Consider the following 18,525-nt stretch of genomic DNA (forward strand, 5'->3'; position numbering starts at 1 on the left):
CAGATGTCAAGGTAAAGTGTCAGCAGTCATCTTAGGCTGTGAGGGGACTCTGAGGATGGAAGCCGCACGTTGGGGACCAGAAGAGAGTAGCTGAGGCGTTGATAACTTAAAGGAATAGCCATACCAGCCCCCATTGTCCTTCTCCAGGTCTTCTTTAACATTGGAGAATAACTCCCTGTGATTTTAAGCCACTGTGATGAGATCTTCTGTTAGTGGTGCCTGGACACTAAGTATCTAAATGATACACAGTTCTTCCCCACCCCTTCCGCTTAGCTGTATATTATATATATTTTCCCCTGTCAATGCATAAACAAATCTACTATGTTCTTTTTCATGACTACATAAATATTCCATTGTAAGGATTTACTGTTAATTTTCTCAATTCCTCATTGATAAAACTCCTAAGTTCTTAATTTTTGAAAATGATGAACAGTGTGGACCGTAAATCTTTGTGCACATTTTAGTATTTTCTTAGGATAAGAAGAGGAATTTTAGGGCTAAAAGAGATGTGCATTTTAAATTGGTAATTTAATAAAATTGATAAATTGTTCATTGTAATTGATATGTATTGCCAAATTATCTCTAGAAAGGTTGTTTCAAGCTATACTTCTGCAGGTAGAATTTAAAAAAAATTTGTGTCATGAGATTTTTCATACATGCAAGGCACAAAGAGGAACATACAAAAATCTACATACATACTATTCTGTTTAAGAAGTAGAACATTTCCACAATGGCCTGAACTGTCCTGTGTATCTCATTCCAATGGGACCATCCAACTCTTCTTACCCAGTGGGCTAGTGTCTCTCCTGATCTTTCAACACCCCTTGAGGCCAGTGGGTGAATCTGTAGGATTCTTTTACTTGCAAGCCATGGACACTCTCCCCCACTCAAAAAGAATGCATTGGTGCCTACAATTTAAATGTCTGGGGTAGAACTTGTTGGAGGGAGGAGTCAAAGGAGGTCATCAGGACCCCATCTCTCTTCCTCTCTCAGGTGTCCTTTCCTCCACGCTGGCAAGATGGCGGCCAGCACCGCCAGGCCTGCATTCTTCAGGTTCACATCCTGAACCTGCAGGAAAAAATAGTGCATCTTCCCAGTAACTCCCACGTAAGACCTGGATTCATTCCAATTAGATTAACCAGAGTGCTGTGCCCATCCTGAATATATCTAGCTCCCATTATGGATTTGTCATCTAGAACCTCTCAAACGCTTCTGATGTTCATTTACATTTTCTGCCTGAGATGGGATAGCAAACCCCAGGGTTAACTACCTTTTCGGTAATGTGGTCCCCGGCAGAGGATACAAGGATAAGCAACGCTAACATTTACTGAGTGCTATAATGTGCTGGGCCTTTATCTCATTCATCTGCAAGGTGGGTACGATGTCCGTTTTGTAAAATGGAGAAAGTAATGGCTTAGAGAAGATGAATGGCTGCCCTGAGCTCACACAGCTTGTGTGTGTTGGGACTGGGGTCTAACCCCAGGGTTCTCTCATTCCAGCGTCCAGTGGAAACACGGCCAGGGCATGCTGTCTCTCTTGCGATAGTCATGCATTCACCTCACAAGGCTGATGTAAACTGAAGCACTGCACAAACATTAGTGCATTGAACTCATTGTGATGTCCTCACTTTACCTCCTTCAAGCCCCCTGGGGGAGGGAAGGAGACAGCTTGGTAATTGGCCTGGTAATTCTGAGTAAACAGATTAAGTAAGGGCTGAGAGAGACAAGTTATTTCCTGAACTATTTTTTTCTTTATTTCTACAAGTAAGTTTTCAGGGGATATCTACAAGTGTTTAGAATTTTGAGAATCATATAAAACACTTACAGTAGAGGTTTACTCTGGGCAGGCTGAGCGGACCCTACAAGGTATGATGGAAAGAAGCAGGGCTCAGGCTAGACGGGTGGGGTTTCCAGCCGGCTTCTGGCTGTTGCTGGCCCCACTATGTAACGTGGAGCTGGTCCCATCTCCTTGATGACCTCGGTTTCCCCACTGGTTCAACACGGGCTTTGGATAAAGACATGCCCATCCTACAGCTTTTCATCTGTAGAATAGTTGTGGGGTAAGGGTGATTAGGAGCTGCTGGTAATCCCAGGCTAACCAAGTGTTATCCGTGAGCGTCTCCGGAAGAAAAAAAAATATCTTCCATTGGCTGTAGGGCAGCCTTCTTGTGGGCTGAAGAGGAGCTGAGGAATGGGACCCTAGGGGTTTTCCTGCTTCTGGAGCTATCTGGCTTTGGTTATTCCCCAGCCAAAAGCTTCATGACCCCTGCAAGGAGTCACTTGGAGTACCTGACCAAGCTCCAGTTTGAACGTGAGGAATATAGGTCGTTAGCAAGAGGCTTTCATGTCCCGTAAACTGGCTTCCTGGAGGGGAGAGCTCAGCACAGCATAATCAAGCTGTTATTCAGAAGCTCAGCCTATTTCCAGCCAGGGGCACACAGAGCTTCTGGAGGAGGGGCAGTGCCAGGAGACAGGAGGAGCACGGGACGGGGGGTCAGGGGCTCTAGTCCAGGCTCTGCCACTGAACTGGGCAAGTCACTCCCTCTCCTTGGGGCTCATTTTCAAGATGAGAGGTGGTTATGGGTGTGCTTTGGGACTTTCCAGCTCAGACAAAAGCCACACGAGGAAATGAAGTGAACAGATCATGGAGCCACTTGCCTGAGTTCTGTGGCACCCTTGCTCCTCACTGTCTTTGTGTCCTTAGGTCATTTATTTAAATTGCTGTGCCTCAGTTTTCTCATCTGTAAAATGGGAATACTCAGTGTTCACACCCCATGGAGGTTTGTGATGCTTCAAGGTAAAGCCCTTCAGGTAGTGCCTGGATAAAGTAAGCACCCTCCACATATAAACCCTCACAGTGATCGTCACCCACTCCATAGCAGGCGGCACCCTCTGTTTGGGGACTTGGGGGAGCAGACCTTCTGGGGTTAGGACCTCAGGCCTGCAAGGCTCCGGCAATGTATGAGGCTTCCTGTGGCAGTGGGAAGATGCCTTTATACTCAACTCTGTCTACTGGGGACTCTACAGGGGAGGACACCCCTCAGCAAGGAAACTCCTGGGAGGTCAATGTGTAAGACTTGGAGGTCTCCTGCCAGGAAAAGGGGAGGGCAAGAGAAAGGAGAGAGAGAGGAGGTGGAAAGATAGGACCAGGCTGACTTGGGTTCGAGTCCTGGCTATGCAGTGTCCTTGCTGTGGGAGCCTTGAACGAGTCTCTGGATTCATCTGAACTTCACGTCGCTCTTCTGTAAGATGAGAGCACGGTGCCCAGGCCGCAGATCTGTGCAGCGTGTGAAAGAAACAGCAGGGTGAGAACATCTGGCCTGGTGGCAGTTACACCAGGGATGCTCAACAGGTATCAGTCGGATGTGAATCAGAGGCATGGAGGACGCAGCCTGTGATTGCAGCAGGGTGCTCAGAGAGGAGCTGGTGGTGTGTGCATGTGTGTGTGTGTGCATGTGCCTGTGCAGGCGTGGCACAGTGGAGGTGGGGGGAGGGAGAGGAAGGGTCTGCCTCTTACCTAGTGACCTGTCCAGGTCTCTTTATCCTAAACACCCCTGCCGTGGTTCCTGGCCACACCCCTCCCACCGGACACTGGCTGCAGCCTCTTAACTGGCCTCTTTGCTTCTGGTCTCACACGCTGCATATTTTCCTTCACCGTGTGATCAGAGTCATCATTCCAAAACGGAGATCTAGTGTCACTCCTTGGCTCCTTGCTGTCCTCAGGATAAGTAACAAAGCCCTGGGCCAGGATGTCTTCTGATTGTCCCCTGAAAGGCCATCATCCTCCCTTCCCCTCCTAGGACCCTGACCCCCAACGGGCCCACCATGTTCACGTTCCTAGCTGGGTTCAGCCAATGCAGACCCGGGAGATGGGAGGGAAGGAGGCGAGCGGTCAGAGCACTGACCTCCTGCTTCCCTCCTGCAGGTTCCCGGGGGAGGTTTGTTTCCCTCTGCCACAGGCCACAGCTCCTGTCACTGTCTTCCCTGTACCCTGCCTGCTCTGGCCCCCTCAGGCTTCAGGGTGGCACTGGCTACTAGCCCATGAGCACTGCAGCACCCATTCTCACTTTTCCTGCTCCCTGACCACACTTCGTGTAAAGTTTCTTACACTTTTCTTAAGTCACTCAAGTGAATGTGCTGTCTCTTTCCTGCTGTGACCCTGCCTGATACACACTGCTTACAAGGCCCTGTATGCTCTGCCCCAGCTGGTCTCACCCCTGCACCCGATGTGCCCACTTCTCCCTATTAGTCACACTGACCAGCCTCTTTCTCACCCCAGAGCTTTCCCACAGTTGGAGTTTCTGCCAGGATCACTTTGTTACTCTGTACCTGCTTCCTCCAAGAAGCCCTCCTTGATACCCCCAGGCTTGGTCGGAGCCCCTCCTCTAGCTCCACAGGTCCGTTTGTACTCCCCACGTCACCGCAGCATGAATCATGATACTGCAGTTGCCTGCTTACTTGTCTTTCTTTCCTACCAGATTGTGGACCCCATATCTCGCTGGTGGAGAGTGAGGTAGAGGTTAAGGGCACAGACTCTGGAGCTGTCCCTCCTGGGTTCATTTCCAACTCTCCACTTCTCAGCTGTGTCTGTGGAGCCTTAAGCAAGTCACTTAACCTCTGAACAGTTACCCCATCTGTAAAATGGGGATATAGAAAATATCTACCTTTGGGGTTGTGGTGAGGATTACATTAGTTAATATATGTAAAACTGAGTATTTTTGTAATTCCGTATATTTGCTAAGTTTGTATATATATAAGTGTTAATATTAACTCATATATGTCATACTTAGTTTTACATATGTTAACTTAGTTAATATAAGGAACTTAATGTATGGAGTTATTAACTAATTTGGTTAATAACTGGTACCCAGAAAACATTAGGTTTTTTAAAAAATTTTTTGGCCATGCCGTGCAGCATGTGGGATCTTAGGCCCCCGACCAGGGATCGAACCCACACCCCCTGCAGTGGAAATGTGGAGTGTTAACCACTGGACCTCCAGGGAGGTCCCAACATTAGGTATTATGGTCAGTTGGTGACACACAGTGTATGCTCACTGACGATAAGTGGATTCTATGTGACAGGTGTGTCATTGCACAATACTGTACTTTCTTGTTTAGTTTTTACAGCAGGCTTGGGAGGAAGAGAGTCTAGAAATTCTTTTTTTTTTTTTTAACATCTTTATTGGAGTATAATTGCTTCACAATGTTGTGTTAATTTCTGCTCTATAACAAAGTGAATCAGCTATACATATACATATATCCCCATATCCCCTCCCTCTTGCATCTCCCTCCCTCCCACCCTCCCTATCCCACCCCTCTAGGTGGACACAAGGCACCGAACTGATCTCCCTGTGCTATGCGGCTGCTTCCCACTAGCCATTTATTTTACGTTTGGTAGTGTATATGTGTCCATGCCACTCTCTCACTTTGTCACAGCTTACCCTTCCCCCTCCCCATGTCCTCAAGTCCATTCTCTATGTCTGCATCTTTATTCCTGTCCTGCCCCTAGGTTCTTCAGAACCATTTTTTTTTTTTTAGATTCCCTGTATATGTGTTAGCATACGGGAGAGTCTAGAAATTCTATCCCTACTTTACAGTGAGGACACTGAACTTGGACGGACTTGCCCAGGGATCCGCAACTGACACAGAGCTGAGGGGCAGTGGAGCCCGGATGTGGAGGCCCCTGGCTGGGCACCGTCACCCTCGGCTGCCACAAGGAGTGAGGTCGGTGTGCTTCAGCTCTGGCTGGATCTGTTCTGGGAGGGGGGAGCTGCAGAGCCAGTGGGATCCAGGGGCTTCAGAGGCCTCAACTTTGGTCACTTTCCCTGAAAGTCTCTGAGTCACCTTTGGGATTTTCCAGGCTACAACCTCCTGAAGGGTTGACAAAAAAGCCCAACGTGTCGCAAGTTCTGAAACCAGCTTGCAAGTACAAGTTCTGTTGGCACAGACATCCATCTGAGGAATACAAGATGGAAAGGGAGAGCCCCAGGCAGTGAGACCAGAGGGGAAATGAGCCTTTAATGTGCCAATGAAGAGTGACAATAGTAATTCACCTAAGGTTCATAAGAACATTTTCCCAGTTCTTATCCAGTGGCAAACGGTTCTCTAAGAATGCTCAGCGTGCTGCCTTTTGGTTGGCTGCATCTGTGTCTTTTGTCCTTGTTGCTGGACATTCTCATTCAGCTTCTGAACCCTGGAACCCAGCTCAGACACACCAGAGGAGCCCCAGACGTGACTGTGGATTGACGGGCTAGATACGAGACTGGGTCTAGTTTTCTTGGTCCCCACATAACTCTGTTTTACAGATAAGGAAACTGAGATTCAGAGGGGTTAAATGCTTTGACCAAGGTGACACCATTAATAAAGGGAAAGACTGGAGTGTTGAGGCATTTCCCCCAGGAGGTGTAATGGAGAGCAGCCACCAGACCAGGGTTCATAGTCCCAATCTGCCAGCTACCTGCTGTGTGATTTTGTATAACTGACTAAACCTCTCTGAGCCTCAGGGGGCTGTGTTGGTGAAATGGACACAGTAGTAGTAAATATTTTATTGAGTTGTTGTAAGGATTAACACAATGCGTGCAAAGGGAACTGCATATTGGCACAAAGAACTCCGTAAGTGTTGATTACTGTATTTGTTCTTATCGTCCTTTTTAATTGCTATTATTTCTTACTATTATGTAAAAAAAAATACTGCAGTGTTAGTTCCTTTTATCATTGAATACATGCCTGGTATACAGCTGAACTGCAACAAATTAGTTTCTTTCCTTTCTGGGGGTTAGTCTATGGTAGCCTCTACCCCAACCGGCCCCAGGACTGAAAGTTTGCAGGGGGTTCAACGAAGCCTGACTCTGACACATGTTGGGGGGCATGGACAAGGGTGAAGAGATTGAGGGTGATGACCTCGGAGTACATTTGCTGTAGGCAGGTGGATAGAGCCCCCTCCTTCTAAGCGAGCGCGGAATCACTTCACATAAGCCCCAGCTCACCTGTGCTTTTCCTGCCCTGCTTGCGTGATGTGACTATGAGAGCCCTTGCAGGGGCTTTCCAAGGTTTTCTTGAAGCTTCTTCCTTCTCCCAAACACTCCCACACCCCCATCCCACTCCCAGCCTCTCCCTAGTGACCGACATAAACTCTTTTGGTGTCTTCTGAGATGTTTTCCCTCTACAGAGACAGCTCAAGGACAAGCTACTTAAACAGTATTTATTTATAATCCAACCAGGAGCCAGGTCATCTCTCCAACACAGAGAAACTATTCTGAGGGGCCCCCGTTGTCTCCCATTTATAAACCTGGGAGGCCTTTTCATGATGCAGAAGGGGAAACTGAGGTTGAGAGAGGCAAGTGGTTTGCCCCCAACCACACACCAGTTAGTGGCAGGGTGAGGAAGAGACCCAGACTTTGGGGCTCATTGTCACCGAGGGGTGTAGGGGAGTGGGGAGCGAGCCTGGGCTGTGGCCCGGTTCTGCTACTTACTGCCTTATGGCCTTGGCAAACACTCTGATACCCGGAACCTCTGTTTTCTTACCTCTGAAATGGGCATAATTATATCTTCCTCACAGGAACGATAGAAGGAACAGAGACGATCCTGGAAAGGAAGTCACCTAGCACAGTGCTTGGCATAAAATAAGTCCCCTTTCCCTCCTGCCTCCCCCTTCCTTCTGGAAATGAGCAACGGCTTTGGAATCAGACAGTCTTGGGCTCAAGTTATGTGTGGACTTGGGGAAAGTATTAACTTCGGGGGTCTTGATTTTTCTTGTTTACAAGATGGCAACAGGAGTGACCATACTGAAGGGTCTTTGAGGAATTCAAAGGGATGATAGATGTAACATAGGAGCCCCTTCTAGACAAAGCTGCTCTCTTCCTTCCACCTTCCTCCAGGACTCCCTCCACAGCGTCACAGTTTTGGGTCCCCTGGCCCCAAGCTACAGGGGCAGGAGAGAGTGGATAAGTTCCTGTGTCCCCTTCCTCCAGGCGAGAGCAAGGCAGCATCGGGCTCGGGGTTCAGCCAGCAGAGCTGATGTTTCTGGGGACAGCAATGCTCCCTCCCTCCCAGCCCTCGGGCCACTTCAGGACATGGATCCCTTGCGGGAGGGGGCATCAAACCCAAAGAGGGTCGCTGAAGCAGCTTGCAAAGGGGGTGCTGGAGACTGGGACATGTAAATAACCCCGGGGCAACAGCCCCTTGGCACCCCTTCCTGGTCAGGAGTAAACATTACGTTATTAAGAGAGACACTTAGGCTTCAGACCACTTCATATTTAATCAGCAATCATGTTCCATTCCAGGAAAAACATCAGTTGAGTTTTTGACAAGAAACAAAGCTTTCTGAAAACTTGCGCGTGCAGCCCAGGCCTCGAGGGACAAACTCGTGGCCCTGTTTTGAGCCAATGGTGGCGCCAACCTAGGACACTGGGGCCCACGCAGTGCACATCTGTCTAGTGTTCCCGCTGTCCTGAGGAGCAGAGGTGGAAGGTTCAGGAACAGAGGGGCAGACGTGGGCTGTGAAGACATTAGGCCTCTGTTTGAATCCCACATCTTCCTTCCATGCCTGTGTCCTTCATCGAGACGCGTGACCCCTGAGAGCCTCGTGTTCTTAAATGTAAACCAGGAATGATTATGCCTACCTGGAAGGTTGTGCTGAGGTTTCCATCAACGACACCGATGGATGAGGTTGAACCATATGAAACTGCCACTTCTGAAGGTCATAAAGGGTTGAATACTGACAGTTTCAGACGCTTCGTGCTACCGTGTAAAGTACGTGGCACATTTGAATAGCGCCCAAATTGGGTTAAACATTTACACAGTGAGTCTCAAAACTTAGTAAGCATAGGAGGTGGGGAGCGGGCATGAGGAGTGCGTGCAGAATGTCTGATTCTGAAGATCTGTGCGGGGCCTAGGACTCCGCATTTGAACAAACTTGCAATCCCTCACTCCAGGTGATTTGGATGCCGTGATGCTTAGCGCTCAGCTGAGCTAAGCTTTGAAAAAAAAAAAAAAAAACAGGAGAGGAGGGAAAGGACAGGCTAGAAAATGGCAATTCCCTCTCCCAAACCCTTGTTGTCTTCTTCCTCTTTTTGTCCAGGTAGGTAATGAGATAACCTTGGGGTGTGTGTGTGTGTAAAAGAGAGTGGGAGAGGGGTTGAGACCCTTCTGGTTATATTAAAACCCTAATCCTAACACTGGGGGCCTGTCTCCCCTTCTGAATTACCAATATCCTACATCTTTGCACCATTCTGACGTGGGTGCTTAGTCCACATGAGTTTTACCCTCAGTAGCTGCCTCTAATATTCTAAAATTCTGGACACAGTTTTAGCTATTTTCAAAATGTCCTTAAAAGTTGGAGCAACAGGAGTTAGCCAGTGGAGACATGTGGACATCAGACTTGCAAGTATGCTGTGAGTTCCCCGATCCAGCCTCCTCCCATGGCAGGCGAGGGAGACGGCACCTCTCAAGGTCATGCGATGTGAGTCTGGGCAGTGGTGGAACTTGAACTTGAGTCCTTGAGGGCTAAACATTTGCTCTCCTGGGAATTTGTAACTAACTTTTTTTTTTTTTTTTTTTTTTTTTTTGCGGTACGCGGGCCTCTCACTGTTGTGGCCTCTCCCGTTGCAGAGCACAGGCTCTGGACGCACAGGCTGAGCGGCCATGGTTCACAGGCCCAGCTGCTCCGCGGCACATGGGATCCTCCTGGACCGGGGCACGAACCCGTGTCCCCTGCATCGGCAGGTGGACTCTCAACCACTGCGCTACCAGGGAAGCCCTTTAACTAACGTTTTACTTTCGTCTCCTTATTGCTGTTGTGACTTCAACCCAGGCCAGCAGATTCTGAGTTGCATCAACGTGAACCTACATGACTTGTCCTAAGTGCTCCTTCCTGGTTCAACTGATACCGCACACACACTGCTGCCAGGGAAAGCAGTCCTATTAATTCATCTGTTCATCCAGTACCTAGAAATCAGCCACACTGAGGATGCAGTGATAAGCACATTAGACACACGTCCTGCCCATGTGAACTCCTCAGCCTCCGTGTTCCCACTGTGTATAATTATAAGAACTATAAGGAAAATGCAGTGGCACTTTGAGAACATATAATAAGGAGGCCAGCTCTGGTCGAGGCTGGTGGGACTTGCCTGCTCCTTACTTTCTGATGGGAACCTGGTGACGAGTCCAGGCTCCAAAAAATATGTGCAAATTTCTGTGAAATCCATACTAGGTCCAGACACCATGCTGGTCTCCATGGCTATAGCTATTGTTCTAGAAGAAAGGATGGTGAAGCCGGGGAGAGTACCGACGCTCAAGCCGAGGTGATGTTGGCAACAGCAAACACCTCACGGTGTTTGGGCGGAGTCCTCCTACTTCCTTGGGGAAGCATTCCTCGGTCCCCATTTCACGCACAAGGAACGGAGCTCAGAGACTCTGCCTGTGTTGCTTGATCTTGGGTTCTGTCCCCACAGCTGCAAAATGGAGACAGTAAGAATCTCTACCTCACAGGTGTCGTGAGAATTAACAGGAATAACATACGGAGGTGCCCAGCATCAAGCCTCGTCTTGTAGCGCCTGAGGAATATTGACTTGTTTCTTCCAGGAAATTTGATCCACACCACTTAGGCACTACATGGCATGGGCCGGGCTTGCGCTAGGTGTGTGTGACTCCTAGAGGCTGGAGCCGCGCCCCCATCCCCCCGTACCATGAGCTTTCCTTGGGATCAGTGGTGGAATATTCTAGAAGACCTTAACTTTGTAAACGTCATTCAAGACCCTGAATTTGAACTTCATTTGAGAGATATGAGGAATCCACTCAAGTTCTTTGAGCTGGGAGTCGTCGTATGACAAAGCTGCTTTTAGGTGATGAAAGAACAGGGTAAATATGGTGCTCGAGGATGGAATGAGGAATAGAGGTCGAGTCTATTTTGGCTCCTCTGTGAGTTCAGTCCTAGAGGAATGCTCCACTCCTGAACGGGGCAGGGAGCGGCTGGGCAGGACAGATGGGAGAGTGGTCATCTCCCCCACCAAAGCATTTGGCGGTTGCCTGTGTAATACGAGCCTGGCTCCGATTGAACCTATGTGGCCCACGTGCTGCCTCCCCAGCATCTACCTCCGTGTCTGCTTGCCGCAGAGTTGGCTGGCGATTACACCGTTCCACCCTTTGAAGAGGCGGTGGCTTCAGATGCCAAGTTTAAATCACTACCATTCCAAATTAAAGTAGGAATCATGCTGCCAGTCGCCCACCAGGAATAATGTCATAGTTGCTCTTCATGCTAGGAACTTTCCAGATAGTATCTCTCATTTTCCCAGCTACCCTGAAGAATGGGTGTTATTATTGGTACTTTATAGAAAAGGGAGCTGAAGCTGTGAGGTTCCCTTAAATAACATGCCAAGGAAACACAGTTTACTACGTGCAAGACGTAGATAATGAACCTAGCCTGCTCTGAGTGGGAAACCTATTCCTTTCTTTTTAATCACTTTTTATAGATGATCCATTTTTTCCAGATGAGGAGACTGATGCTCAAAAGAGCTATGTGAGTTGCCCAAGATCATGCAGCTACTACAACAGTTAAGGAACAGCTAATTACAGAATGTTCACTATGGCCCAGACAGTGGACTAAGGGTCTACTATACACTATCTCATTTAATCTACGTAACAGCTTGCCTTATGTCGCAAACAGATGCCAAATGTATTTGTGATCGCGTCTACCTGCCTTCAGAGCTTTCAACTGCCCAGTTCTGCTGTAAGGAGACTGATGGGGGTTGATACAAATCCCAAGACTTCAATGGAGGAAAGGTAATGTTGGCTAAGAAGACACCTAATCAGAATTTCTGGGGTGTAGCTGCTACAAGCCACCTCTTCCTCTGAATGCAAGTCCTGTCTATTCCTAAGTGACGGATAGAAGCCTGAGCACCAAGGATCAGGAATGTCTGGCCTCACATAATGGGCATTTCAGTGAAGGGCGCCAGTCACTTGCTACAACCAATGAAGAAGTAAAACCCCAAAGACACCTGGGGTGGCTGATATTAGATGGATGAATGCAGGCTGCGTCTCTGGGATCTTTCTTTCCCAAGGAAATTGATGGAACATATGTCGGGCCTAGCTCACAGCATTCCAGCCCAAAGCAGCAGCTGTCCAAAGCCCGTGAGTGTCCCACACCCAGAGGTGGGGTGGCTGGGGAAGGGTCCTGACGGCCTCTGACCTAGTCCTGGAGACGAGGTACTGTCTGCTCTGTAAATACCACAGACATTCCTGGGGGATGAAAGACATGTCCACAGGCAGCATCGTAAGCCCCTCCAAACTCCAGACGTGCATGGTCATCCTGGCTGGCTCCCTCTTTAAACAGCATTGGAAGATAAAGGTATGGCTGTGAAGGGTGTGGAGGCTGGAAGCCAGCAGGTGTTTTGGGGCCGTGCTGAGCGGCTTGCGGGATCCTAGTTCCCTGACCAGGGATTGAACCTGGGCCCCCAGCTGTGGGAGCGCAGAGTCCTAACCCCTGGACCGCCAGGGAATTCCCCCAGCAGCTTTATCAGGAGAACAGTTTATTTTCTTCATGCAACCCCAGGAGAGCCACTGCATTGTGGAGTTGGAATGATAATCATAAAATGAATGGACTTTAGTGGAAAATTTTGGAGTTATATCGAGTGCTTGCATATCAATAATCTCTTTTCTCTCTTCTAACAGCCCAGTGAGGAGTGCGGTGTTACTCCCATTTTTACGAACGAGGTGACTGAGGCCCGGAAAAGGTAAGTCCTTATGCCTCAGCTCCTAAGTAATGGAGCAAGGTCTTGGGTCCAGGGCTTCTAACTCTGGCTCACATTTTTCTTACCATGTAACTCAGAGACCACCTGGTTTAACCTTGCTGCCTCCACTAACCATTGGACAGATGGATATCCCACCTCTGCCTGAACATCCAGCGTGGCCCGTTCCGTGCTGGACAGCCGAAATTTAGTGTTAACAAAATAGTGACCGTTTTTGAGCCCCTGCTGTGCCCCAAACTATATACTAAATGCACATCACCTCTGATCCTCAGATCAACCTCACATGGTTTAAATTTGTGGGATCTGAGTTTCACAGAACACAAGTGACTTGCCCAAGTTCATACAACCAGTAAGTAACAGAGCAAGGATTCAAAGTGAAGCCCATCTTATGTCAAACTCATGGCATCACACTTTCTTCTTATATTGGATGGAAATCATCTCGAATTCCCATATAGATGTTTTAGTTCTGCCTTCTGTGGCTGCCCAGGACAAGCTTGCTTGCTTTTTCACCAATCGGCCATCCTGACCGATGCTGGATGACATCTTTGCTTTCTAGGTCTTAGCTCCTCTAGGTGTAGAATTCCTGGGTCCTCCGACTCTTCCTGATGGGACCTGGCTGTCAGATGGTTCATGTGTCTGTTGTTCACCTTGTGATATCAATCACAGGGTAGTAGAAAGAGCATTGGGCTTGAGGTCTAAAGAAGTGGGCTCTGTTTCAGTCTGGATTTACTAGCTGTGTTTCATCTCTGGCCTCATCTATTACATGCAAATACTACCCAATTCTCAGGGTTCTTTTAAGAACACAGAATATGAACTAAGGATGTGATATGTCAGTAAAAGGTAGATAAAGTACTTGGATGTCCAAGGCAGCATTATTTATAACAGCCCAACCTATAAAAGAAAAGCCATTCACAATAAAACAGACAATAGTATACCTACTTAAACACTCACCACAGGAGAATGGGTAAGTAACAGTGATACATCAGTTTAGTGGAATGTTATGCAGACATTAAATTTTTCTTGAAAATAATGTCTATGATAAAATGCTAATTAAAACAAGCAAGATATGTCAATTATACATCAATAAAGCTGAAAAAAAGCAAACAAGATATAAAACTTTCTCTCTAGTATGATCTTAATTCCACAAGAAGTAAGATTGGAGTAAAATACATCTCAACACTAAGAACAATTATCTCAACGATTATCTTAAGATGATGGGCTTATGGGTTTTGTGTGTGTGTGTGTGTGTGTGTGTGTGTGTGTGTGTGCGTGCTTCTTTACCTTTTTCTGTTTTCCACATTTTCTGTAGCGAGCATGGGTCACTTTGAAAATCAATGCAAAATACGGGGCTCAGAATGGAGCACAAAAATCTACCCCCAAATAGGGCCTCACCGGCCTAAAGATCAATTAGTACCTTTTCAAAACCCTTTTTTTTTTTTTTTCCTGCTGTGCCAAAGTGCCACTTCAGCATCTCTCCTCTGCTCACTCATCTCTTTTGGCATCACTATCTTGATACGACTGGACTCAAAGAGGAAGCAAATACAATAGACTAAACCCAGTCTGTAGGAACTGCCCGGGCTCACGTTGCAAATAGGATATGCTGAGACAGTCTTTACAAAACAACCCAAACCAACAACTTCTTTAGTGTCTCATTGAACAACCACATGGTGGGAAAGCTCCTTGAAAGATGATATTCTGGCCTTGTCAGCTGCTCCTGGAGGGTCAGCTGTCCTGGACATGCCAGGGCCAGACAGGGCAGGGGAGGGTGCCAGATGAATGAATCTGGCCTGAGATACCATCGGGTGACGTGGGCACCATTGAGTCCTATCAGGACAGCTCCCTAAGTTATGTCTTCAGGGCCTGATAATATTGTAACTGATGGCCTCTAGGAAAAATGCTGTCTCTCGCTTTCTGGGGAGGGCGGTAGGGGAGAGGTAAGGCAGAGAATGTTTTCTGGAGGTGCTTCAACTAGATGTTCAGAGCAGCAGCAAGACGCTAAGTCCTCTGTGAGCACTGGTGTGGCTCGTTCTGAAAATGGCAGGAGCTTAGCCTCTTTCCTGCCCTACTGTTGGAGTGGCAGGAGCTGGAGACTTCATTTTTCTCTATTTATACAACAGAAATATGTGAGAAGGAAAGGGATGTAGACATTAGGGGGTGCATCCTCTATGCTAGTACCAAGGTCTTGCCAAGGTCGTCCAGGCAGCAAGGCAGGATTAGAACCTAGGGTGCCTCATGGCCCACTTTGTCCATTAAAGCACATGAGAGAGAGCTGGTGGTCTTTTACCCCACAATTCTTCCCCGTGATACTGATGCCCATGATTCCTGACATCTAGTCAGTGTCTGCTATGTGCCAGGCATCATGCAGACATTTAGAAAAATTATTCTATCTGTCATGGGCTGAATTGTATTCCCCCCAAATTTATATATATATATATATTTTTTTTTTTTTTGCGGTACGGGCCTCTCACTGTTGTGGCCTCTCCTGTTGCGGAGCACAGGCTCCGGATGCGCAGGCTCAGCGGCCATGGCTCACGGGCCCAGCTGCTCCGCGACATGTGGGATCCTCCCAGACCTGGGCACGAACCTGCGTCCCCTGCATCGGCAGGCGGACTCTCAACCACTGCGCCACCAGGGAAGCCCCCGCAAATTTACATTTTGACGTTCCCCCCCCCCCCCCCCCCGGTACCTCAGAATGTAACTAATTGGAGATAGGGCCTTTAAAGAGATAATTAAGTTAAAGTGAGGTCATTAGGGTGGGCCCTAATCCCATAAGACTGGTGTCCTTATAAGAAGAGGAAATTAGCACAGAGGGAAGACCATGTGAAGACACAGGGAGAAGATGCCCATCTACCAGCCAAGGAGAGAGGCCTCAGAAGAAACCAATTCTGTTGACACCTTAGTCTCAGACATCTAGCTTCTAGAACTTCCAGAAAATGTTTCTGTTGTTAAAGCCAGTCAGTCTCTGGTACTTTGTAATGGCAACCTGAGGTAACTGATAATAAAGACACCATCCTAACTATAACCCTGCCAACAGGGAGCCTTGGTTCCTAGTGACAAATGAGGAAATTCAAGCTCGGAGTAGAAGAATAACTTGTTTAAGGTCACAGTTAATAAGACTTGATTAGAACCCAGTCTCACCGAAACCTAGGGCTTGACCATTGCTCTTAGAAGAAATGGGGCCATTTTTGCGACAGTGCTTTGCTAACTGTACGTGGTTGTTGAATGAACACAGCATTAGGAGGCATCACTATTACTTTTGCTATGGTGAGGGACAGTCCCTTCATAGGAAATTTCAGATCGAGCCTGGTCCTCCGGGGGCCACTTCCTGGGGATGCTTTGCTCTTCAATCCCAGGGCCCCACCTTTGGGCTGGAGAAGGGTCTCCCCGATCTGTCTCACAGTTGCAGGGCATTGTGAGGTAGCAGACTTGGAGCTGGGGCCCTGGGGCTCCATCTCTCTCCATCTGCTAGAGTCCTGGGGGTGACCTTGGGAAAAGTACACAGCCTCTCTGACGTCCACATGTTCCGATTGCTCTGCCGACTCCTGCTGCCAGGTTCTCTGTGGGGAGTTTAGGGTGGAGGCATTGATATTTTCCCATAGGCAACCCAATCATAGCAAATTTTTAGTCTTTCTGCCTCCTGCCTCTTGCTTCCTAATGCTGGCTCAAACCTTAGATCTTGGCTCAGCTGTCCTTTACTCAGGGAAGCCTTCCCAGCCTGGACTAGTTTCTCCTGTTATTAGCTAGGTTATCTCCATAGTGGACACATAGTTCCCTGATGTATCCCTCCCAGAGCCAAGACCTCTGCTGGGCATACAGACAGACATTGATGCACAGGTTAATATGCTCTTTTATTGCCCTGCCCTGTGCTTTCCCTTATTAGCACTTATCGTCATTTTAAATTATGTACTTGATGAATGTCTGTCTCCCTGGCCCTGGCCACAGACTGAAACTCCATGAGGGCAGGAGTTTTGTTTCGCTGACCGTTCCAGTCTCAGTACCCAGCCATGCCCTGAATGGAGGAGGCACTTTAAGAATATTAGTTGCATAAAATTCAGTGAAGGAGATCCAGAGGTCAGAGAGGTTTTGATTCATTCAAAAGACATGGTCCCAAAGTGAATTTCCAGGCCTTAGGAGAGCTCACTCTACACCATTCATTGCTTTATTCATTCAACCAACGTTTACCCATCTGTCTCCTCTAGGGCTAGGCAATGCATTTACAAAATCGGTAAGAAATTGTCTCGGCCTCCATGTGGTCACAGCCTGCGGGGGGGAGGTCGTATTGACAGTGGTCGTAATAATTCAACGTAAGCAGTGCTGGAACTAGAGGCGGGAATTGGGTTGGTGCAAGCCCACAGCAGGGTGTGATGGACCCAGGCCTCAAAGGGTCACGGAGGGCAGAGAGGAGGCAGCTTGTGAGCTGAAATGCTGAAGCCTGAGTCAGTGCACTTAAGGGGAAAGGAGGAGATGAGCATGTTAGAGGAAAAGCTTGAGGGAAGGCCTAGAACGGACAAGAACATGGCTGGCTTGGGAGAGGGCAGTTAGGCTGCATTCCTGGAGCTGTGCAAGGTGGGGGGGAGGCAGGGAGCTGGGGGGTGAGGCTGGAAGGTGGGGTGGGCCCCTAAGGATCTATACGCACGCCCCCAGACCTTTGTAACTGGAGGAGGAGAGCTGGCTGTCATTCTTATCAAGCTGGGGCTCAGCTTTTGTCCCCAGTCCAGGCCCAGCTCTCTTTGATCCCAGCAAGGCCATTGTTTCCCCAGCGCTGGCCTCTCTGCTTCGTAGGGGAAAATGTGATCTTTGTTCTCCTGAGACTTTGTATCCAAGTCCTGCCCTGGTGGGGACAAGCCGGGAGGGGCTCCATGCGAGGATCTAGTCCCCGCGGCTGAGGGACAAGGGCCACCCCTGTCTCCTGGCCTCCGCCTCGTGTGGGTTGCACTCGGCTCCCAGAACCCTCTCACTGGCATAGGTCATGCTGTGTTGGGGGTGGAGAGGGAACACTGGACAGTTTCAGCTTCTTTATTTTTAAAAATTGTCTTTGTTGGCATTTCCAGCGTGATCTTAATATAAATCAAATGCAGTGAGGCATTTGGTGAAAACCTGGATTTGAATCTTAGCTCAACTATTTACTTGGTGTGTCAGCCTGGGTAAGACACTTCATCTCTTGGGGTCTCAGTTGTCTTCTCTGCAAAATCAGGAAAATGAAAATATTTATCCTACAGTATTGCCGTGAGGTTTTATTCATTCATTGAATGAATAAGCACCTACATGGAATCTGTTAAGCACCTACTCTTCATCAGGCACTGTGGTCTGTGCTAATGAGACAGACTTGATCAAATCACTCCTGAAGCTTGCCAGAGAAGAAAGACATCCAACTGACATACGTGTGAGTTCTACAAGAAGAAATGCAGATTGCTAAGCGAGTGTGTACCAGGGCTTCACTGAGTCTTGGGGGTCAAGAGAAGAGTCCCCAGAAAAGTAACGCTAATGCAGAGATTTGATGCATATAAAAGGAGCCTGGGATGTGGGATGTGGTCGAAAACATTAGTTCCTGCCCCCTCTGCCTGGGATCAGATCCCTCACCAACACCTGCTGGGTTTGAGTGGGTTTAAGAAACTCCCCCTCCCGTCTAGGGAACGTACTCAGCTGAAAAGAAGTGGACTCTGGGAACTGCTTCCAGGGGCCTGGAAATTGATGAAGACGTATACAAGGTTACAAACACAGGGCCAGCTGTGACATTTTCTGTGTGCCTTAGTGAGAAGTGCTGGGGCTCTTCTACTGGAAGC

Source organism: Aethalodelphis obliquidens, unplaced genomic scaffold (genome assembly GCF_003676395.1).
Source record: "Aethalodelphis obliquidens isolate GAN/ISIS:26980383/991018 unplaced genomic scaffold, ASM367639v1 scaffold9, whole genome shotgun sequence".
Taxonomy (NCBI): Eukaryota; Metazoa; Chordata; class Mammalia; order Artiodactyla; family Delphinidae; genus Aethalodelphis; species Aethalodelphis obliquidens.